General features: G+C 44.5%; 10 non-coding genes and 3 pseudogenes across 10 annotated transcripts; all 13 read right to left on the bottom strand.

Annotated features, from left to right (window-relative positions):
- Positions 1–67: 67 nt before the first annotated feature.
- LOC141197572 (U2 spliceosomal RNA) lies at positions 68–268 on the bottom strand (annotated as a pseudogene).
- Positions 269–6423: 6155 nt separating this feature from the next.
- Positions 6424–6614, bottom strand: LOC141197430 (U2 spliceosomal RNA). The gene has a single exon (XR_012269685.1). It is a non-coding gene; the product is annotated as a U2 spliceosomal RNA (small nuclear RNA).
- A 1113-nt stretch (positions 6615–7727) lies between these two features.
- LOC141197429 (U2 spliceosomal RNA) lies at positions 7728–7918 on the bottom strand. Its single transcript, XR_012269684.1, has one exon. It is a non-coding gene; the product is annotated as a U2 spliceosomal RNA (small nuclear RNA).
- A 1115-nt stretch (positions 7919–9033) lies between these two features.
- Positions 9034–9224, bottom strand: LOC141197428 (U2 spliceosomal RNA). Its single transcript, XR_012269683.1, has one exon. It is a non-coding gene; the product is annotated as a U2 spliceosomal RNA (small nuclear RNA).
- Positions 9225–10339: 1115 nt separating this feature from the next.
- On the bottom strand, positions 10340–10522 carry LOC141197584 (U2 spliceosomal RNA). Its single transcript, XR_012269822.1, has one exon. It is a non-coding gene; the product is annotated as a U2 spliceosomal RNA (small nuclear RNA).
- Positions 10523–11316: 794 nt separating this feature from the next.
- LOC141197598 (U2 spliceosomal RNA) lies at positions 11317–11408 on the bottom strand (annotated as a pseudogene).
- A 1115-nt stretch (positions 11409–12523) lies between these two features.
- LOC141197427 (U2 spliceosomal RNA) lies at positions 12524–12714 on the bottom strand. The gene has a single exon (XR_012269682.1). It is a non-coding gene; the product is annotated as a U2 spliceosomal RNA (small nuclear RNA).
- A 1115-nt stretch (positions 12715–13829) lies between these two features.
- Positions 13830–14012, bottom strand: LOC141197583 (U2 spliceosomal RNA). Its single transcript, XR_012269821.1, has one exon. It is a non-coding gene; the product is annotated as a U2 spliceosomal RNA (small nuclear RNA).
- A 794-nt stretch (positions 14013–14806) lies between these two features.
- Positions 14807–14898, bottom strand: LOC141197597 (U2 spliceosomal RNA; annotated as a pseudogene).
- A 1112-nt stretch (positions 14899–16010) lies between these two features.
- LOC141197426 (U2 spliceosomal RNA) lies at positions 16011–16201 on the bottom strand. Its single transcript, XR_012269681.1, has one exon. It is a non-coding gene; the product is annotated as a U2 spliceosomal RNA (small nuclear RNA).
- A 1115-nt stretch (positions 16202–17316) lies between these two features.
- LOC141197564 (U2 spliceosomal RNA) lies at positions 17317–17509 on the bottom strand. The gene has a single exon (XR_012269810.1). It is a non-coding gene; the product is annotated as a U2 spliceosomal RNA (small nuclear RNA).
- Positions 17510–19627: 2118 nt separating this feature from the next.
- Positions 19628–19818, bottom strand: LOC141197424 (U2 spliceosomal RNA). The gene has a single exon (XR_012269680.1). It is a non-coding gene; the product is annotated as a U2 spliceosomal RNA (small nuclear RNA).
- A 1114-nt stretch (positions 19819–20932) lies between these two features.
- On the bottom strand, positions 20933–21123 carry LOC141197511 (U2 spliceosomal RNA). The gene has a single exon (XR_012269762.1). It is a non-coding gene; the product is annotated as a U2 spliceosomal RNA (small nuclear RNA).
- Between the last annotated feature and the right edge of the window lie 733 nt (positions 21124–21856).

The following is a 21856-nucleotide window of genomic DNA, read 5'->3' as shown; positions in this document are numbered from 1 at the left end:
ACAAACAAGCAAAATGAACAAAAAACATTGAATTCAATTCTTTCTGATTTTAGAAACTGCATTAAAGAAGGGGTGCACCGGTCCTGGAGATACTGCAATACCAGGTCAATGCGTGGAGTGGACAGAGCAAGCTCTTTTTCCATCTCCCTGTTCTAAAAATCCATTTAATATATGGTCCCCAGATAGGGGACGTATCAGATATTAAACTGATAAGAACAGATTTTTTTTTTTTTTTTTTTTTTTTTTTTTTCTCCTCAGACGAGGAAATTCCACAGTCTATGGAAACCAGACAAAGGAAAATTCCATCAAAACAGCTGCGTCAAATCCAATACGCAATTTGCTGTCCCCATCATCATCGGAAATATTTATTTCATATTTCAAAACAACAATAACAAAAATCAAGAGGTACTAACAATATATCTCCACTTTTTAACTTTCCATATTCCCTCCGCATCCACTTCCCCTCTCCTCTTTTTGTCCCATAGGAAACACACATACATCTTCCCCAAAATCACCTTCACACTATCCTTTACAGCAATTTCCTTCCTTTTAAACACATACACATTCCTCACATCCCATAACACTTCCTTTATACATGCAAGCATCAACCACAAGACTCTTTCCTTCGTCCCATCACATATTCCCAAACCAAACATAAACAACTCAAAAGACAACAAATTCACACCACACAATTCTTTACACAAAGGCCCCATTCTCCCAATCACATCTCTAGCATACTGGCAATTCCAAAAAACATGCAACACACTTTCCCTTCCACCACAGCCATTTCTTGGACACATTTCACTCCTCACCAAACCTCTATTCCTCTGAAATTCTCTCACAGGTAATACTCCATGTAAAGACTGCCACACAACTTCACTCTGTTTGTTGGTCATACCACTCATCCGCACTTTCTTCCAAACCTTCTGCACATCACCACCCCTAACCATATTTATTCCACATTCTACCTCTCTACATTCAATCATCCTATACACAGCCTTCTTATTCTCCAGCAATCTCACATCTGCATCACACAGTTCATACCTCACCAAAAACTTATAAACCCACACATACCATACAGGCACCTCAAAAGCAATCGGACATCGCAAATCCCTTTCTTGCCACTTTAAACGAAACAAATACGCTCCAAATAAATACCTACACATAGATGAAAACTTTCCATCCGCCCTAATCACTTTCAAAACAAACACAACGATATTCACACCAAAAAACACGTCCAAATTCGGAAAACCCAAACCACCTTTTTCCACTCTTTTAACCAAAATTTCTCTCCTAGCTCTCTCCATTTTCGAGTTCCACAAAAAAACAAATAAAATTCTATTCAAGCTTCTCATACACATATATCCTGGTGGAAATACTACCGCAATATATAAAAATATTGGCAACACCACACTCTTAACAATTAAAATCTTCCCAAAAAAGGATAAACTCCTCAATTTCCAAAAATTCAACTTCTGCTCAACTTTTCCTTTCGCATCATCCCAACTTTCTTTCCCATCCAAACTCTCTGAAAACTTCACACCCAAAACTTTAATAGGTCCATTCACTACATTCACACCTACATCCCTACTTAAACTTCCGCCTCCAAAACCCTTACACTCACTCTTTTCCCAATTCACTTTAAACGCAGATGCACCACAAAAAATAGACACTAACAACTTCACCCGCCTCACCGAACATTCAGAATCACATAATACACACACGTCATCCATATAACCACTCACCTTCCATTCTTTTCCTCCACCTCCCGGCACTTGCACACCACGAATTACCTTATCTTTCCTCAGCATACACAACAATGGCTCAATTGCACAAATAAATGCTACAGGGGACAAAGGACACCCCTGTCGCACACCCGAAAACACATTCACTTTCCTACCCACATACCCATTCATTAAAACACAGCTATAAACACCCGCATACAAACTTCTCACTCGCCCAACAAAATCAGCCGGAAAACCCATTTTTAACAACACTCTGAACAAAAAACCATGCGACAACCTATCATAAGCCTTTTCAAAATCCAAACTTAACAAAAATACACTCTTCTTACGACCCATGCAATCCCATAGACAATCTCTTAACATACACACACACTCATGAATCCGCCTCCCAGGTACCGCACAACACTGCTCATCCCCAATCACACTCTCTATCACATCACGCATCCTATTAGCCATAAGTTTTGCATAGATTTTATAATCACAATTAAGTAACGTTATTGGCCTCCAATTCCTCAGACTTTTCAAATCCCCTTTCTTAGGAATTAACACAACCATACCTGCACGCATACTCTCAGCCACCTCCATGTTTCCCCACATATACTTACATACATCCACAAAGTCCTTACCAATCACACCCCACATCACACGATAAAATTCTACTGGGAGGCCATCCTCCCCCGGCGTCTTATTCAAAGCCATACTACACATAACCTTCCATACCTCATCACCAGTCACCTCACCCATCACTCTCTCTCTTTCTGCTTCACTCAACTTACTCTCTAACACACTCAAAACATCATTCTCCAAACATTCATCCCTCTGTTTCACTGCATACAGATCCTCATAAAACTTAGCCACCTCTTCACACATATCCTCTCCACTCACCTCACTTCCATCTGCTCCATACACCACGCTCATACTCTGTTTCTTTCCAAAAACTTTTTTAAAGAAAAACCGAGAACATTTCTCATCCTGCTCCATCTTATCAATCTTTGCCCTAAACACTATGCTTCTCCCTCTCTCCAACAAAAACTCACTAATCTCCTTTTTTACCTCTAAAATATCCTCCTCCACCTCAACTCCTCCTTCCCTTAACTTATACAAAACGCTCAACCGCGCGTTCAGTTTAACAAAACTCTCTCTTTTAATTGCTGCATACTTGTATCCTAAATTTTTAAAGAACATTTTTGTTTGTTTCTTCACCCAGTCCCACCACTCACAAACATTCCTGAACTCATTTTTATGCTTACACCATTCTTCATACCGCCTTTCATACTCCTTTCTCACATCTTCATTCTCTAACAGTTTAACATTTAACTTCCACAATCCTCTCCCAAACACTCCATCAACTTTTATATCCAACTCACACAACATACACACATGATCTGAAAAAAGAACGTTTTCCTGCCTATAATTAACAGAAACCATATTTTTAGAAATAAAACAATAATCCAATCTGGATTGTACCCTACCACTCTCAGAAAAGAAAGTGTTCAACAAAGGATTCATGTTACACACGCGCTGCATATCACACAACCCAAAATCATTCACTAACTCCAATAATGCTTTCCCAGACACATCCACATTCACTCTCCCCACATCACAGTTCATATCACCCACAATTACCACAGGTATTCTTCCTGGAACAAAAAGCTTAATTTTTTCAAATAAATTTTTGCGCTCATTTTTTTCAACTGGCGCATAAACATTAATAACACAAAACTTTACATTCTTGTATACAAAATTAGCAAGGATACATCTCCCCACCTCAATAACCAAATAATCACTCAAAACAACCTCCCTTCCTTTAACCAAAATACCCACACCATCATTCTTATTACATGCACTCCCCGACCACACAGACGCTCCATAAGACCATTCATCCCCTTTCACACCATCCACTACCCCACATTCTTGTAAACAAAAAATAGATGCATTTTGCATAGCTAAAAACTCAAAAATAGCAGCTCTTCTTACTTTACTTTTAAACACTCTTACGTTTTGGGACACTATGGTAAATCCCATAATACTTCTACTCCTTCACCAATTACACAAAGAAATAGCCTTTGGCCTAAACCAAAGCTCACAAGAGGACAAAAAGAAAAAACATTTACAATATTATATGGTGACACTATCCAGCACCACCACTATCCTCCTCCGCCATCAGAACAGAACAGCTGGTTTCCGACCCGCTGGCTTCACCAGCCACACTCCTCATTCTGGCAGTTCTGATCTTCCTCTGAGGCTCACTAAAATCTGCATCATCACTGCCCCCACCATCCTCCCTACGACTCTTCTTTGCACCCCTATCATCCTCCGAAGAAAAATCTTCAATGTTTTCAGGACCCGAAGGGTGTTCAGGACTGTCGGGTTCCGAGATTTGCACTTCACATCCTGTTGCGTCCATTGCCTCTCCAAAAGTCATCATCTCAGGCAGCTCTGCTTCCACCACTTTCCTAGATATTCTCGCAGACACTGCCTTTTTCTCCACCTTTGCCACTTCCCTCCAGAACTCCTTTTCTTCCCTCCGCTTCTTCCTCATTTCTTCAGCAGAAGAAGAACATGGTCTCAGGGACACCTCCTCTGGCGCCGTAGAGGGAGAGGCTCTACCAGTTTCCCGCCTCCTTCCCTCTCTCTCCTCCCTCTCCAATCTTTCCAGCACTTTCAGTGCGCTTGCCATCTGCCTCCTCTCCAGCTCCTCCTCCTTCTGTTCTTTATCAGAACGTCTAGGTGCACTCATAGGACAGTCCTTATACATGTGATCACTACTCCCACAGACATCACAGGACTTGGCCTCTGGACACTGGTTGGCCATATGCCCCTCCTTTCTGCAATTTCGGCAACACTGCCCTTTAAGGCATGTTACCATGGTATGTCCGAAAGAAAAGCATCTACGGCAAAACATGGGCTGGCCTGGGTAAAAGAGGAAACCTCTATGGCCTGCAACGGAAAAATTTGATGGAGGGTGTCTAAAGCCCCCCACACTGTCAGGATCCCTTTTCAATTTCACACGGAATTTATACTGGCAGTTAAAGATTCCTAGACAATTGACTTGCTTCACTCCCTTCCGCACATATTCACAGTAGCGAGAGAGGAAGCACTCCAGCAGCTCAGGGTCTGTAAAAGGGTTATAGACAGTCACAGTCACCTCCTTTTCTTGCAGACCAAACAAAGGTTCCCATCTAACTCCTTCCAAGCAGGGGTCACTAGAGTGACCACGGAGCCATTCAAAGACATTAAGGCAAACATCCTGGTCCATAAAGGTAACGTCATAATTACCTTGACGTGAAAATTCGTTGACACTGAAGATCTCAGAACGTCTTGCTCCAGCTTTGCCTTCAACGATGTCTTGAGCAATGAAAACCACGTTGTTCTTGTTCTGGTCAGATGGATCCACGGACAAACGGATGGTGTTCTTCACAAAAGACATCTTGGATTCTGTCGGTATGGAATACCACAGGAAAAAGCAGAAAATCCTCCACAAAAGGGTCCGGATTCCTCCAGGAGACTCGCACCAATCAAGGTACAGTCATACGATCTTAGCCAAAAGGCCGAGAAGCGATAACCAGAATTGGTTTCAAACTACGGAGCCACCCAAGGATCCTGAAAAGTCCATTTGTGGAGATGAGCTCCTGGACTCCCGTTAAGAAGACATGTTGTCAACCTCTAGATCTCTTACATGCCTGCACTTTTCGGCTTGCTGCTGCTGCGATCCACGCGTTTTAGATCTGCATAACTCCACCTCTTTAAACACAGCACCTTCACCCCCTGCTGTTCCCACCCGCCTCAACACTGTTGGAAGGGAGGAGAACCAATTAAGGCGGGGGGTGGGGTGGAACGAGCAGCTGTCTACCCTTAGCAGGAGGGCTCCTGATTACATACCTCTCCTGCTGCTGCTGCTGCTGGCTGTCCAGCAGCAGACTGAAGGTGGCTGCTGCTGTGCACAGGTATATAAAGGCTCAGAGCCTATTATGACACGCGCAGCCAGCGTTCCATTGCCACATTCCATCTACTGCAGGCAGGATACCTGGCTGGCTGAATGTCGCTGAGAAGCTCACAGAGACCGCCATAAGCAACAGTTTAACAGAATGCCACAGACTAATCAACCAAACTTTTTGGGTTGGGTTCTCTTTTATAGTCTGCAGGCATTAAATGAAAGAAGTCAGTGTTCCAGTAGAAGGAGACAACGTTTCAGAAAAGGCATTGTAGCAAACCAAAAAAGAAATTTTAAGCGCAGCAGAGTAACCAGCGCACATACCTGTTAGCTCAGGTGAGTTTAAAAGGCTGCTGTTGATAACAAGGGCATTTGCTAAATAGATGGTGTGTGTGCAACAATATACTGAAAGGTCAATTATATTGTGCAGCTTATCTCACCACCTGTAGTTATTTAGGTGAAAGCTCCAAAATGCTTGCCTAATATGTCTGTTTATCCAAAAGGAAGTAAAAAGGGAGAGCTAGAAAGATAGCATTGCATCACATTACATGGCAATGCAATGCACAGTTGCTGAAGTTGAACCAAAATGAGCTTGTAATCTGGCTTCTGCAACTTTGAACATGAAAAATCCAATGAGGAGAAGAAAAGCAAAGCCAAAGAGTCCATCCCAAAATCCGACAAACAAGCAAAATGAACAAAAAACATTGAATTCAATTCTTTCTGATTTTAGAAACTGCATTAAAGAAGGGGTGCACCGGTCCTGGAGATACTGCAATACCAGGTCAATGCGTGGAGTGGACAGAGCAAGCTCTTTTTCCATCTCCCTGTTCTAAAAATCCATTTAATATATGGTCCCCAGATAGGGGACGTATCAGATATTAAACTGATAAGAACAGATACTACACTTGATCTTAGCCAAAAGGCCGAGAAGCGATAACCAGAATTGGTTTCAAACTAGGGAGCCACCCAAGGATCCTGAAAAGTCCATTTGTGGAGATGAGCTCCTGGACTCCCGTTAAGAAGACATGTTGTCAACCTCTAGATCCCTTACATGCCTGCACTTTTCGGCTTGCTGCTGCTGCGATCCACGCGTTTTAGATCTGCATAACTCCACCTATTTAAACACAGCACCTTCACCCCCTGCTGTTCCCACCCGCCTCAACACCGTTGGAAGGGAGGAGAACCAATTAAGGCGGGGGGTGGGGTGGAACGAGCAGCTGTCTACCCTTAGCAGGAGGGCTCCTGATTACATACCTCTCCTGCTGCTGCTGCTGCTGGCTGTCCAGCAGCAGACTGAAGGTGGCTGCTGCTGTGCACAGGTATATAAAGGCTCAGAGCCTATTATGACACGCGCAGCCAGCGTTCCATTGCCACATTCCATCTACTGCAGGCAGGATACCTGGCTGGCTGAATGTCGCTGAGAAGCTCACAGAGACCGCCATAAGCAACAGTTTAACAGAATGCCACAGACTAATCAACCAAACTTTTTGGGTTGGGTTCTCTTTTATAGTCTGCAGGCATTAAATGAAAGAAGTCAGTGTTCCAGCAGAAGGAGACAACGTTTCAGAAAAGGCATTGTAGCAAACCAAAAAAGAAATTTTAAGCGCAGCAGAGTAACCAGCGCACATACCTGTTAGCTCAGGTGAGTTTAAAAGGCTGCTGTTGATAACAAGGGCATTTGCTAAATAGATGGTGTGTGCAACAATATACTGAAAGGTCAATTATATTGTGCAGCTTATCTCACCACCTGTAGTTATTTAGGTGAAAGCTCCAAAATGCTTGCCTAATATGTCTGTTTATCCAAAAGGAAGTAAAAAGGGAAAGCTAGAAAGATAGCATTGCATCACATTACATGGCAATGCAATGCACAGTTGCTGAAGTTGAACCAAAATGAGCTTGTAATCTGGCTTCTGCAACTTTGAACATGAAAAATCCAATGAGGAGAAGAAAAGCAAAGCCAAAGAGTCCATCCCAAAATCCGACAAACAAGCAAAATGAACAAAAAACATTGAATTCAATTCTTTCTGATTTTAGAAACTGCATTAAAGAAGGGGTGCACCGGTCCTGGAGATACTGCAATACCAGGTCAATGCGTGGAGTGGACAGAGCAAGCTCTTTTTCCATCTCCCTGTTCTAAAAATCCATTTAATATATGGTCCCCAGATAGGGGACGTATCAGATATTAAACTGATAAGAACAGATACTACACTTGATCTTAGCCAAAAGGCCGAGAAGCGATAACCAGAATTGGTTTCAAACTACGGAGCCACCCAAGGATCCTGAAAAGTCCATTTGTGGAGATGAGCTCCTGGACTCCCGTTAAGATGACATGTTGTCAACCTCTAGATCCCTTACATGCCTGCACTTTTCGGCTTGCTGCTGCTGCAATCCACGCGTTTTAGATCTGCATAACTCCACCTCTTTAAACACAGCACCTTCACCCCCTGCTGTTCCCACCCGCCTCAACACCGTTGGAAGGGAGGAGAACCAATTAAGGCGGGGGGTGGGGTGGAACGAGCAGCTGTCTACCCTTAGCAGGAGGGCTCCTGAATACATACCTCTCCTGCTGCTGCTGCTGCTGGCTGTCCAGCAGCAGACTGAAGGTGGCTGCTGCTGTGCACAGGTATATAAAGGCTCAGAGCCTATTATGACACGCGCAGCCAGCGTTCCATTGCCACATTCCATCTACTGCAGGCAGGATACCTGGCTGGCTGAATGTCGCTGAGAAGCTCACAGAGACCGCCATAAGCAACAGTTTAACAGAATGCCACAGACTAATCAACCAAACTTTTTGGGTTGGGTTCTCTTTTATAGTCTGCAGGCATTAAATGAAAGAAGTCAGTGTTCCAGCAGAAGGAGACAACGTTTCAGAAAAGGCATTGTAGCAAACCAAAAAAGAAATTTTAAGCGCAGCAGAGTAACCAGCGCACATACCTGTTAGCTCAGGTGAGTTTAAAAGGCTGCTGTTGATAACAAGGGCATTTGCTAAATAGATGGTGTGTGTGCAACAATATACTGAAAGGTCAATTATATTGTGCAGCTTATCTCACCACCTGTAGTTATTTAGGTGAAAGCTCCAAAATGCTTGCCTAATATGTCTGTTTATCCAAAAGGAAGTAAAAAGGGAGAGCTAGAAAGATAGCATTGCATCACATTACATGGCAATGCAATGCACAGTTGCTGAAGTTGAACCAAAATGAGCTTGTAATCTGGCTTCTGCAACTTTGAACATGAAAAATCCAATGAGGAGAAGAAAAGCAAAGCCAAAGAGTCCATCCCAAAATCCGACAAACAAGCAAAATGAACAAAAAACATTGAATTCAATTCTTTCTGATTTTAGAAACTGCATTAAAGAAGGGGTGCACCGGTCCTGGAGATACTGCAATACCAGGTCAATGCGTGGAGTGGACAGAGCAAGCTCTTTTTCCATCTCCCTGTTCTAAAAATCCATTTAATATATGGTCCCCAGATAGGGGACGTATCAGATATTAAACTGATAAGAACAGATACTACACTTGATCTTAGCCAAAAGGCCGAGAAGCGATAACCAGAATTGGTTTCAAACTAGGGAGCCACCCAAGGATCCTGAAAAGTCCATTTGTGGAGATGAGCTCCTGGACTCCCGTTAAGAAGACATGTTGTCAACCTCTAGATCCCTTACATGCCTGCACTTTTCGGCTTGCTGCTGCTGCAATCCACGCGTTTTAGATCTGCATAACTCCACCTCTTTAAACACAGCACCTTCACCCCCTGCTGTTCCCACCCGCCTCAACACCGTTGGAAGGGAGGAGAACCAATTAAGGCGGGGGGTGGGGTGGAACGAGCAGCTGTCTACCCTTAGCAGGAGGGCTCCTGATTACATACCTCTCCTGCTGCTGCTGCTGCTGGCTGTCCAGCAGCAGACTGAAGGTGGCTGCTGCTGTGCACAGGTATATAAAGGCTCAGAGCCTATTATGACACGCGCAGCCAGCGTTCCATTGCCACATTCCATCTACTGCAGGCAGGATACCTGGCTGGCTGAATGTCGCTGAGAAGCTCACAGAGACCGCCATAAGCAACAGTTTAACAGAATGCCACAGACTAATCAACCAAACTTTTTGGGTTGGGTTCTCTTTTATAGTCTGCAGGCATTAAATGAAAGAAGTCAGTGTTCCAGCAGAAGGAGACAACGTTTCAGAAAAGGCATTGTAGCAAACCAAAAAAGAAATTTTAAGCGCAGCAGAGTAACCAGCGCACATACCTGTTAGCTCAGGTGAGTTTAAAAGGCTGCTGTTGATAACAAGGGCATTTGCTAAATAGATGGTGTGTGTGCAACAATATACTGAAAGGTCAATTATATTGTGCAGCTTATCTCACCACCTGTAGTTATTTAGGTGAAAGCTCCAAAATGCTTGCCTAATATGTCTGTTTATCCAAAAGGAAGTAAAAAGGGAGAGCTAGAAAGATAGCATTGCATCACATTACATGGCAATGCAATGCACAGTTGCTGAAGTTGAACCAAAATGAGCTTGTAATCTGGCTTCTGCAACTTTGAACATGAAAAATCCAATGAGGAGAAGAAAAGCAAAGCCAAAGAGTCCATCCCAAAATCCGACAAACAAGCAAAATGAACAAAAAACATTGAATTCAATTCTTTCTGATTTTAGAAACTGCATTAAAGAAGGGGTGCACCGGTCCTGGAGATACTGCAATACCAGGTCAATGCGTGGAGTGGACAGACCAAGCTCTTTTTCCATCTCCCTGTTCTAAAAATCCATTTAATATATGGTCCCCAGATAGGGGACGTATCAGATATTAAACTGATAAGAACAGATTTTTTTTTTTTTTTTATCGAAAGCCCGAATTCGTGTACAAAACCCGAGTGCGCTTAAAAAAGTGACAAGTGCCACAAAAAAAGTGCACTAGGATGCTGGTCTTCTTGAAACCCTCTCCAAAAGGAGAAGGGTCCCCCAAACCATTCCCCGTCCCTCCGAGCCAGAAGGCCACAGTGAGGAACAGGGACAAATAGCCACCTCCAGCCGGAGCCAGAGGCGACCCAATCTTACCCCCAGCACCTGCCCGAGTTCTCACCCGAGCAAGGCACTGGGAGCCAAAGACTGTGCTCCCCTCCCGGAAGAGGGGAGCCAACAACGCTCTCCTCCCGAAAGAGGAGAGCCAGGGGGGTTCAGGGGGGAGCGGAACCTGATGGCCACACACTCCCCCCCTAGACCTGCCAAGAGAGGAACCCGTAAGGGAACCGCATCCCGACAAAATCCTAGTAGGACGTGACACACGTGAATAAGTGGACACACAGTGACAAAGAAATTAAATAAATAGTGAAGGTTTCACAGTATAATACTGCCCGGACCTTCGACCGGGAATTGAAAAATTCCCCATCCTAAGGCCAGAAGGCCCGGAATAAGGGTGTGTGCGAAGAAAGAAAATTTAAAGTGCTTGTGCAAATGTGCCATAAACTCAAGTGGGGTTCCCAATCCCAGTGAGTTAAGGCACCCCAGGGTCACCACTCCTGGGGCACTTCACACTTCGGGCTTTCGATCTTCCCCGGCCCAATGGCGTCGATCCTGGGGGGCCATGCTTTCCACCAGATGACTATATTAGCCACCTGGCGTACTAACAAGCGCCTAAACCCCAGTGTGCATAATGTATCAATCTACTAGGGCGGCCAACATCCAAAACCGCCTTTTCGAAAGATACTACACTTGATCTTAGCCAAAAGGCCGAGAAGCGATAACCAGAATTGGTTTCAAACTACGGAGCCACCCAAGGATCCTGAAAAGTCCATTTGTGGAGATGAGCTCCTGGACTCCCGTTAAGAAGACATGTTGTCAACCTCTAGATCCCTTACATGCCTGCACTTTTCGGCTTGCTGCTGCTGCAATCCACGCGTTTTAGATCTGCATAACTCCACCTCTTTAAACACAGCACCTTCACCCCCTGCTGTTCCCACCCGCCTCAACACCGTTGGAAGGGAGGAGAACCAATTAAGGCGGGGGGTGGGGTGGAACGAGCAGCTGTCTACCCTTAGCAGGAGGGCTCCTGATTACATACCTCTCCTGCTGCTGCTGCTGCTGGCTGTCCAGCAGCAGACTGAAGGTGGCTGCTGCTGTGCACAGGTATATAAAGGCTCAGAGCCTATTATGACACGCGCAGCCAGCGTTCCATTGCCACATTCCATCTACTGCAGGCAGGATACCTGGCTGGCTGAATGTCGCTGAGAAGCTCACAGAGACCGCCATAAGCAACAGTTTAACAGAATGCCACAGACTAATCAACCAAACTTTTTGGGTTGGGTTCTCTTTTATAGTCTGCAGGCATTAAATGAAAGAAGTCAGTGTTCCAGCAGAAGGAGACAACGTTTCAGAAAAGGCATTGTAGCAAACCAAAAAAGAAATTTTAAGCGCAGCAGAGTAACCAGCGCACATACCTGTTAGCTCAGGTGAGTTTAAAAGGCTGCTGTTGATAACAAGGGCATTTGCTAAATAGATGGTGTGTGTGCAACAATATACTGAAAGGTCAATTATATTGTGCAGCTTATCTCACCACCTGTAGTTATTTAGGTGAAAGCTCCAAAATGCTTGCCTAATATGTCTGTTTATCCAAAAGGAAGTAAAAAGGGAGAGCTAGAAAGATAGCATTGCATCACATTACATGGCAATGCAATGCACAGTTGCTGAAGTTGAACCAAAATGAGCTTGTAATCTGGCTTCTGCAACTTTGAACATGAAAAATCCAATGAGGAGAAGAAAAGCAAAGCCAAAGAGTCCATCCCAAAATCCGACAAACAAGCAAAATGAACAAAAAACATTGAATTCAATTCTTTCTGATTTTAGAAACTGCATTAAAGAAGGGGTGCACCGGTCCTGGAGATACTGCAATACCAGGTCAATGCGTGGAGTGGACAGAGCAAGCTCTTTTTCCATCTCCCTGTTCTAAAAATCCATTTAATATATGGTCCCCAGATAGGGGACGTATCAGATATTAAACTGATAAGAACAGATACTACACTTGATCTTAGCCAAAAGGCCGAGAAGCGATAACCAGAATTGGTTTCAAACTAGGGAGCCACCCAAGGATCCTGAAAAGTCCATTTGTGGAGATGAGCTCCTGGACTCCCGTTAAGAAGACATGTTGTCAACCTCTAGATCCCTTACATGCCTGCACTTTTCGGCTTGCTGCTGCTGCAATCCACGCGTTTTAGATCTGCATAACTCCACCTCTTTAAACACAGCACCTTCACCCCCTGCTGTTCCCACCCGCCTCAACACCGTTGGAAGGGAGGAGAACCAATTAAGGCGGGGGGTGGGGTGGAACGAGCAGCTGTCTACCCTTAGCAGGAGGGCTCCTGATTACATACCTCTCCTGCTGCTGCTGCTGCTGGCTGTCCAGCAGCAGACTGAAGGTGGCTGCTGCTGTGCACAGGTATATAAAGGCTCAGAGCCTATTATGACACGCGCAGCCAGCGTTCCATTGCCACATTCCATCTACTGCAGGCAGGATACCTGGCTGGCTGAATGTCGCTGAGAAGCTCACAGAGACCGCCATAAGCAACAGTTTAACAGAATGCCACAGACTAATCAACCAAACTTTTTGGGTTGGGTTCTCTTTTATAGTCTGCAGGCATTAAATGAAAGAAGTCAGTGTTCCAGCAGAAGGAGACAACGTTTCAGAAAAGGCATTGTAGCAAACCAAAAAAGAAATTTTAAGCGCAGCAGAGTAACCAGCGCACATACCTGTTAGCTCAGGTGAGTTTAAAAGGCTGCTGTTGATAACAAGGGCATTTGCTAAATAGATGGTGTGTGTGCAACAATATACTGAAAGGTCAATTATATTGTGCAGCTTATCTCACCACCTGTAGTTATTTAGGTGAAAGCTCCAAAATGCTTGCCTAATATGTCTGTTTATCCAAAAGGAAGTAAAAAGGGAGAGCTAGAAAGATAGCATTGCATCACATTACATGGCAATGCAATGCACAGTTGCTGAAGTTGAACCAAAATGAGCTTGTAATCTGGCTTCTGCAACTTTGAACATGAAAAATCCAATGAGGAGAAGAAAAGCAAAGCCAAAGAGTCCATCCCAAAATCCGACAAACAAGCAAAATGAACAAAAAACATTGAATTCAATTCTTTCTGATTTTAGAAACTGCATTAAAGAAGGGGTGCACCGGTCCTGGAGATACTGCAATACCAGGTCAATGCGTGGAGTGGACAGACCAAGCTCTTTTTCCATCTCCCTGTTCTAAAAATCCATTTAATATATGGTCCCCAGATAGGGGACGTATCAGATATTAAACTGATAAGAACAGATTTTTTTTTTTTTTTTATCGAAAGCCCGAATTCGTGTACAAAACCCGAGTGCGCTTAAAAAAGTGACAAGTGCCACAAAAAAAGTGCACTAGGATGCTGGTCTTCTTGAAACCCTCTCCAAAAGGAGAAGGGTCCCCCAAACCATTCCCCGTCCCTCCGAGCCAGAAGGCCACAGTGAGGAACAGGGACAAATAGCCACCTCCAGCCGGAGCCAGAGGCGACCCAATCTTACCCCCAGCACCTGCCCGAGTTCTCACCCGAGCAAGGCACTGGGAGCCAAAGACTGTGCTCCCCTCCCGGAAGAGGGGAGCCAACAACGCTCTCCTCCCGAAAGAGGAGAGCCAGGGGGGTTCAGGGGGGAGCGGAACCTGATGGCCACACACTCCCCCCCTAGACCTGCCAAGAGAGGAACCCGTAAGGGAACCGCATCCCGACAAAATCCTAGTAGGACGTGACACACGTGAATAAGTGGACACACAGTGACAAAGAAATTAAATAAATAGTGAAGGTTTCACAGTATAATACTGCCCGGACCTTCGACCGGGAATTGAAAAATTCCCCATCCTAAGGCCAGAAGGCCCGGAATAAGGGTGTGTGCGAAGAAAGAAAATTTAAAGTGCTTGTGCAAATGTGCCATAAACTCAAGTGGGGTTCCCAATCCCAGTGAGTTAAGGCACCCCAGGGTCACCACTCCTGGGGCACTTCACACTTCGGGCTTTCGATCTTCCCCGGCCCAATGGCGTCGATCCTGGGGGGCCATGCTTTCCACCAGATGACTATATTAGCCACCTGGCGTACTAACAAGCGCCTAAACCCCAGTGTGCATAATGTATCAATCTACTAGGGCGGCCAACATCCAAAACCGCCTTTTCGAAAGATACTACACTTGATCTTAGCCAAAAGGCCGAGAAGCGATAACCAGAATTGGTTTCAAACTACGGAGCCACCCAAGGATCCTGAAAAGTCCATTTGTGGAGATGAGCTCCTGGACTCCCGTTAAGAAGACATGTTGTCAACCTCTAGATCCCTTACATGCCTGCACTTTTCGGCTTGCTGCTGCTGCAATCCACGCGTTTTAGATCTGCATAACTCCACCTCTTTAAACACAGCACCTTCACCCCCTGCTGTTCCCACCCGCCTCAACACCGTTGGAAGGGAGGAGAACCAATTAAGGCGGGGGGTGGGGTGGAACGAGCAGCTGTCTACCCTTAGCAGGAGGGCTCCTGATTACATACCTCTCCTGCTGCTGCTGCTGGCTGTCCAGCAGCAGACTGAAGGTGGCTGCTGCTGTGCACAGGTATATAAAGGCTCAGAGCCTATTATGACACGCGCAGCCAGCGTTCCATTGCCACATTCCATCTACTGCAGGCAGGATACCTGGCTGGCTGAATGTCGCTGAGAAGCTCACAGAGACCGCCATAAGCAACAGTTTAACAGAATGCCACAGACTAATCAACCAAACTTTTTGGGTTGGGTTCTCTTTTATAGTCTGCAGGCATTAAATGAAAGAAGTCAGTGTTCCAGCAGAAGGAGACAACGTTTCAGAAAAGGCATTGTAGCAAACCAAAAAAGAAATTTTAAGCGCAGCAGAGTAACCAGCGCACATACCTGTTAGCTCAGGTGAGTTTAAAAGGCTGCTGTTGATAACAAGGGCATTTGCTAAATAGATGGTGTGTGTGCAACAATATACTGAAAGGTCAATTATATTGTGCAGCTTATCTCACCACCTGTAGTTATTTAGGTGAAAGCTCCAAAATGCTTGCCTAATATGTCTGTTTATCCAAAAGGAAGTAAAAAGGGAGAGCTAGAAAGATAGCATTGCATCACATTACATGGCAATGCAATGCACAGTTGCTGAAGTTGAACCAAAATGAGCTTGTAATCTGGCTTCTGCAACTTTGAACATGAAAAATCCAATGAGGAGAAGAAAAGCAAAGCTAAAGAGTCCATCCCAAAATCCGACAAACAAGCAAAATGAACAAAAAACATTGAATTCAATTCTTTCTGATTTTAGAAACTGCATTAAAGAAGGGGTGCACCGGTCCTGGAGATACTGCAATACCAGGTCAATGCGTGGAGTGGACAGAGCAAGCTCTTTTTCCATCTCCCTGTTCTAAAAATCCATTTAATATATGGTCCCCAGATAGGGGACGTATCAGATATTAAACTGATAAGAACAGATACTACACTTGATCTTAGCCAAAAGGCCGAGAAGCGATAACCAGAATTGGTTTCAAACTACGGAGCCACCCAAGGATCCTGAAAAGTCCATTTGTGGAGATGAGCTCCTGGACTCCCGTTAAGAAGACATGTTGTCAACCTCTAGATCCCTTACATGCCGGCACTTTTCGGCTTGCTGCTGCTGCAATCCACGCGTTTTAGATCTGCATAACTCCACCTCTTTAAACACAGCACCTTCACCCCCTGCTGTTCCCACCCGCCTCAACACCGTTGGAAGGGAGGAGAACCAATTAAGGCGGGGGGTGGGGTGGAACGAGCAGCTGTCTACCCTTAGCAGGAGGGCTCCTGATTACATACCTCTCCTGCTGCTGCTGCTGCTGGCTGTCCAGCAGCAGACTGAAGGTGGCTGCTGCTGTGCACAGGTATATAAAGGCTCAGAGCCTATTATGACACGCGCAGCCAGCGTTCCATTGCCACATTCCATCTACTGCAGGCAGGATACCTGGCTGGCTGAATGTCGCTGAGAAGCTCACAGAGACCGCCATAAGCAACAGTTTAACAGAATGCCACAGACTAATCAACCAAACATTTTGGATTGGGTTCTCTTTTATAGTCTGCAGGCATTAAATGAAAGAAGTCAGTGTTCCAGCAGAAGGAGACAACGTTTCAGAAAAGGCATTGTAGCAAACCAAAAAAGAATTTTTAAGCGCAGCAGAGTAACCAGCGCACATACCTGTTAGCTCAGGTGAGTTTAAAAGGCTGCTGTTGATAACAAGGGCATTTGCTAAATAGATGGTGTGTGTGCAACAATATACTGAAAGGTCAATTATATTGTGCAGCTTATCTCACCACCTGTAGTTATTTAGGTGAAAGCTCCAAAATGCTTGCCTAATATGTCTGTTTATCCAAAAGGAAGTAAAAAGGGAGAGCTAGAAAGATAGCATTGCATCACATTACATGGCAATGCAATGCACAGTTGCTGAAGTTGAACCAAAATGAGCTTGTAATCTGGCTTCTGCAACTTTGAACATGAAAAATCCAATGAGGAGAAGAAAAGCAAAGCCAAAGAGTCCATCCCAAAATCTGACAAACAAGCAAAATGAACAAAAAACATTGAATTCAATTCTTTCTGATTTTAGAAACTGCATTAAAGAAGGGGTGCACCGGTCCTGGAGATACTGCAATACCAGGTCAATGCGTGGAGTGGACAGAGCAAGCTCTTTTTCCATCTCCCTGTTCTAAAAATCCATTTAATATATGGTCCCCAGATAGGGGACGTATCAGATATTAAACTGATAAGAACAGATTTTTTTTTTTTTTTTTTTTTCCAAACACTCAGAAATTAAGTTTTATAATCTTAAATCATATATCACTAAACTCAAGATTTTAGTTCCATCATCGTGTTTAGATATTATATTTATATTTTTTCATTTGAATTAATATATATAAAGTTAAACATAACAATTCCTTTACAGTTTCAACTGTTTCCAAACAAATCACAACTGACATTACTTCACCCGGTTTCCCAAACTAAATATCCCCTTTTTCCCTTTTACTTTCCTCCCAACAAAACCCCTTAACTTCTTTTCTTCCTCCTCATGCTCTAACCGCATTATGCAAATTTTCTTCTCCTGTTGTCCACACCAAAAAACGTCTCTTTCCGTTCCAAATACCAACTTTGTTCCTGTATAATTTCTGAAACTTTACCATCTTACATTTAGATTCCAAAAAAAACATTATCTCCTCTATTTCCACAAACGGATTGTCCATGTAAATTATCACACTCTTCGGTTTCCCCATGAATGATGAACTTACTCCAATTTTCCCAGAATCCTCTTCACTCCAGCATTTGAAAAAATGAATGCACTTTTCCTCAGAAACTAGAGTCACATCACAAACTTTACCTTGCTTTATTTCTTGCATACAGTAGATATCCTTCTCCAAAACTTCATGTTTCCTCAAAATTTCCAGAATCCATTTTTCTTCCAAAAAAGTTTCTTCCGTCTCCCGTTTCACAAAAAAACGTAAGCATCTCTTCTTTTTCCAAAACTCCATCTCAACAATCCGTTTTCCTTCCGTTTTTCCTTTTAATCCTCCAAATGTTGCTACCACAGCTATGTGTGGTGACAGTTGCCCCCCACAGCTATGTGTGGTGACAAGGTGATCGCCTCTCGTTGCCCAGGGACTAATCCGACTCCCTAATAGCAGCAGGGGGGTTTAGCTCCACCGATGAGTGTAGCGATCCCCCCAGGCCAAGGAGCCGGGTACCCCAAGCACCTCCCAGTCAAGACCAAGGCAGCAACCGCTAGATCACTGCACTTGATCTTAGCCAAAAGGCCGAGAAGCAATAACCAGAATTGGTTTCAAACTACGGAGCCACCCAAGGATCCTGAAAAGTCCATTTGTGGAGATGAGCTCCTGGACTCCCGTTAAGAAGACATGTTGTCAACCTCTAGATCCCTTACATGCCTGCACTTTTCGGCTTGCTGCTGCTGCAATCCACGCGTTTTAGATCTGCATAACTCCACCTCTTTAAACACAGCACCTTCACCCCCTGCTGTTCCCACCCGCCTCAACACCGTTGGAAGGGAGGAGAACCAATTAAGGCGGGGGGTGGGGTGGAACGAGCAGCTGTCTACCCTTAGCAGGAGGGCTCCTGATTACATACCTCTCCTGCTGCTGCTGCTGCTGGCTGTCCAGCAGCAGACTGAAGGTGGCTGCTGCTGTGCACAGGTATATAAATGCTCAGAGCCTATTATGACACGCGCAGCCAGCGTTCCATTGCCACATTCCATCTACTGCAGGCAGGATACCTGGCTGGCTGAATGTCGCTGAGAAGCTCACAGAGACCGCCATAAGCAACAGTTTAACAGAATGCCACAGACTAATCAACCAAACTTTTTGGGTTGGGTTCTCTTTTATAGTCTGCAGGCATTAAATGAAAGAAGTCAGTGTTCCAGCAGAAGGAGACAACGTTTCAGAAAAGGCATTGTAGCAAACCAAAAAAGAAATTTTAAGCGCAGCAGAGTAACCAGCGCACATACCTGTTAGCTCAGGTGAGTTTAAAAGGCTGCTGTTGATAACAAGGGCATTTGCTAAATAGATGGTGTGTGTGCAACAATATACTGAAAGGTCAATTATATTGTGCAGCTTATCTCACCACCTGTAGTTATTTAGGTGAAAGCTCCAAAATGCTTGCCTAATATGTCTGTTTATCCAAAAGGAAGTAAAAAGGGAGAGCTAGAAAGATAGCATTGCATCACATTACATGGCAATGCAATGCACAGTTGCTGAAGTTGAACCAAAATGAGCTTGTAATCTGGCTTCTGCAACTTTGAACATGAAAAATCCAATGAGGAGAAGAAAAGCAAAGCCAAAGAGTCCATCCCAAAATCCGACAAACAAGCAAAATGAACAAAAAACATTGAATTCAATTCTTTCTGATTTTAGAAACTGCATTAAAGAAGGGGTGCACCGGTCCTGGAGATACTGCAATACCAGGTCAATGCGTGGAGTGGACAGAGCAAGCTCTTTTTCCATCTCCCTGTTCTAAAAATCCATTTAATATATGGTCCCCAGATAGGGGACGTATCAGATATTAAACTGATAAGAACAGATACTACACTTGATCTTAGCCAAAAGGCCGAGAAGCGATAACCAGAATTGGTTTCAAACTACGGAGCCACCCAAGGATCCTGAAAAGTCCATTTGTGGAGATGAGCTCCTGGACTCCCGTTAAGAAGACATGTTGTCAACCTCTAGATCCCTTACATGCCTGCACTTTTCGGCTTGCTGCTGCTGCAATCCACGCGTTTTAGATCTGCATAACTCCACCTCTTTAAACACAGCACCTTCACCCCCTGCTGTTCCCACCCGCCTCAACACCGTTGGAAGGGAGGAGAACCAATTAAGGCGGGGGTGGGGTGGAACGAGCAGCTGTCTACCCTTAGCAGGAGGGCTCCTGATTACATACCTCTCCTGCTGCTGCTGCTGCTGGCTGTCCAGCAGCAGACTGAAGGTGGCTGCTGCTGTGCACAGGTATATAAAGGCTTAGAGCCTATTATGACATGCGCAGCCAGCGTTCCATTGCCACATTCCATCTACTGCAGGCAGGATACCTGGCTGGCTGAATGTCGCTGAGAAGCTCACAGAGACCGCCATAAGCAACAGTTTAACAGAATGCCACAGACTAATCAACCAAACTTTTTGGGTTGGGTTCTCTTTTATAGTCTGCAGGCATTAAATGAAAGAAGTCAGTGTTCCAGCAGAAGGAGACAACGTTTCAGAAAAGGCATTGTAGCAAACCAAAAAAGAAATTTTAAGCGCAGCAGAGTAACCAGCGCACATACCTGTTAGCTCAGGTGAGTTTAAAAGGCTGCTGTTGATAACAAGGGCATTTGCTAAATAGATGGTGTGTGTGCAACAATATACTGAAAGGTCAATTATATTGTGCAGCTTATCTCACCACCTGTAGTTATTTAGGTGAAAGCTCCAAAATGCTTGCCTAATATGTCTGTTTATCCAAAAGGAAGTAAAAAGGGAGAGCTAGAAAGATAGCATTGCATCACATTACATGGCAATGCAATGCACAGTTGCTGAAGTTGAACCAAAATGAGCTTGTAATCTGGCTTCTGCAACTTTGAACATGAAAAATCCAATGAGGAGAAGAAAAGCAAAGCCAAAGAGTCCATCCCAAAATCCGACAAACAAGCAAAATGAACAAAAAACATTGAATTCAATTCTTTCTGATTTTAGAAACTGCATTAAAGAAGGGGTGCACCGGTCCTGGAGATACTGCAATACCAGGTCAATGCGTGGAGTGGACAGAGCAAGCTCTTTTTCCATCTCCCTGTTCTAAAAATCCATTTAATATATGGTCCCCAGATAGGGGATGTATCAGATATTAAACTGATAAGAACAGATACTACACTTGATCTTAGCCAAAAGGCCGAGAAGCGATAACCAGAATTGGTTTCAAACTAGGGAGCCACCCAAGGATCCTGAAAAGTCCATTTGTGGAGATGAGCTCCTGGACTCCCGTTAAGAAGACATGTTGTCAACCTCTAGATCCCTTACATGCCTGCACTTTTCGGCTTGCTGCTGCTGCAATCCACGCGTTTTAGATCTGCATAACTCCACCTCTTTAAACACAGCACCTTCACCCCCTGCTGTTCCCACCCGCCTCAACACCGTTGGAAGGGAGGAGAACCAATTAAGGCGGGGGGTGGGGTGGAACGAGCAGCTGTCTACCCTTAGCAGGAGGGCTCCTGATTACATACCTCTCCTGCTGCTGCTGCTGCTGGCTGTCCAGCAGCAGACTGAAGGTGGCTGCTGCTGTGCACAGGTATATAAAGGCTCAGAGCCTATTATGACACGCGCAGCCAGCGTTCCATTGCCACATTCCATCTACTGCAGGCAGGATACCTGGCTGGCTGAATGTCGCTGAGAAGCTCACAGAGACCGCCATAAGCAACAGTTTAACAGAATGCCACAGACTAATCAACCAAACTTTTTGGGTTGGGTTCTCTTTTATAGTCTGCAGGCATTAAATGAAAGAAGTCAGTGTTCCAGCAGAAGGAGACAACGTTTCAGAAAAGGCATTGTAGCAAACCAAAAAAGAAATTTTAAGCGCAGCAGAGTAACCAGCGCACATACCTGTTAGCTCAGGTGAGTTTAAAAGGCTGCTGTTGATA

Source organism: Phyllobates terribilis, unplaced genomic scaffold (assembly GCF_046119375.1).
Source record: "Phyllobates terribilis strain yellow unplaced genomic scaffold, ASM4611937v1 Scaffold_84__1_contigs__length_6523798, whole genome shotgun sequence".
NCBI classification, from domain to species: Eukaryota; Metazoa; Chordata; class Amphibia; order Anura; family Dendrobatidae; genus Phyllobates; species Phyllobates terribilis.
Note: the sequence above shows the minus strand (reverse complement) of the source record. Positions and strands in the feature narration are given on the sequence as shown.